The sequence below is a fragment of the Dipodomys ordii genome, unplaced genomic scaffold, assembly GCF_000151885.1.
Source record: "Dipodomys ordii isolate 6190 unplaced genomic scaffold, Dord_2.0 Scaffold522, whole genome shotgun sequence".
NCBI lineage: Eukaryota > Metazoa > Chordata > Mammalia > Rodentia > Heteromyidae > Dipodomys > Dipodomys ordii.
Window position 1 is genome coordinate 12,017 of NW_012267738.1, and position 1,483 is coordinate 13,499.

At 46.0% G+C, this 1,483-nt stretch overlaps 1 pseudogene; it reads left to right on the forward strand.

Moving 5' to 3' along the window:
- The first annotated feature begins 89 nt into the window (after nt 1-89).
- On the forward strand, nt 90-711 carry LOC106001863 (annotated as a pseudogene).
- The last annotated feature ends 772 nt before the right edge of the window (nt 712-1,483 follow it).

Consider the following 1,483-nt stretch of genomic DNA (forward strand, 5'->3'; position numbering starts at 1 on the left):
ATCCCGGGACTGACCCCGCCTCGCTGCCTCTTCCCGCGCCGCCGCCTCACCACCCTCCCTGCCCCTCCTCAACCCGCATCCCACCGGAGCCCTGATTGGCTTTCGCCCCTACTCCTCGGCGGGGTGGCGGCGGCCGGGCCCCCAGGGCCTCGGTCTCAGCAGTCGTCGCCCCCGGAACACGTCCAACCAGACGCGGACCTACGACCCCGAGGGCTCGAGAAGCGGGCGGCCTGGCTGTGCTTCCAGAGCGAGCAGCAGGACGCGGTGCTGCTGGTGAGCAGCAGTCCTTACCTGGACCAGCAGATTGTCTCAGGAGCAGGGATGGAGCAGGAGGAGGAGCCTGGAGGTGCTGCTGTGGGGAAGTTTATGAGGAGGCTGGAGTCAAATGGAAAGTTAGGCAGACTCCTGGGCATATTTGAGCAGAACCAAAACCGAAAGCACAGAACATATGTTTATGTTCTTACAGCCACTGAAATATGAGAAGACTGGGAAGATTCTGTTAATATAGGAAGGGAGAGAGAGTGGTGCAAAGTAGAAGATGCAATCAAAGTTCTACAGTGTCATAGACCCGTACATGCAGAGTATCTGGAAAAACTAAAGCTTGGCTGTTCCCCAGCCAATGGAGACTCTACAGTCCCTTCCCTTCCAGGTAATAACGCATTGCTTGTGAGTGCTGCACAGACTTCTGGGGTGCCACCCGGTATAAGATAGAAAGAATTTGGAGGCCTTCCCCAATGCTTCACTTTCGTGGGAAAATAGGATAGAAAGAATTTGGAGGCATTCCCCAATGCTTCACTTTCGTGGGAAAACATCTGAATGACGCAAACTGAATTTGCCCTACAGGGATTTCAAATAATTTTGCATGTATTTCAGATGCTTTCAAGTCTTTTAAAACAGAATATTTTAAGAAGCCAAAGCCATGTGGGACTTTTTTTTAAGATGCCTTAACTGTGCCCCACCCGTTATTTTGGTGGCTGTTTTTCACAGAATCTTTTCAGTTTTGTCATTGACATCAGTCTGGTTTGTCAGATCAATTTGCTTATAGGTATATTTTCCCGCTAAATTGTTGCCTTTGCTACATGACATAAAGAAACATCCATCCCCAAACTTCAGAAGATCACATTCTTTATTTACTTTATTGAGATATTTCTGTATAGTCCAATAACTGAAAAAGGCTTTTTGATTTGCTGTTTTCAGGAATTTACCAGCTCCTTTGGCTGGATGTTCACAACTAGTATTATATCAGTCCCCACCTAATAGTGTGGCTATTTCGCCTGAACTACAATAGTAGTGTAACATGAAATGGAACTCTAACTTTTAGGGAAATATTTTTAAGCAAAATGCATGTAGTAAGTATATCCTATCATGAAAACTTACTCATGGAATCCATTTAGCATGGTCAGTTAATTGCCAGTTCTTTATACTTCCTCATTTATACAGTGCATATTTCCCTCAATGTAAATTGTTCTTAAAATGAATTTTC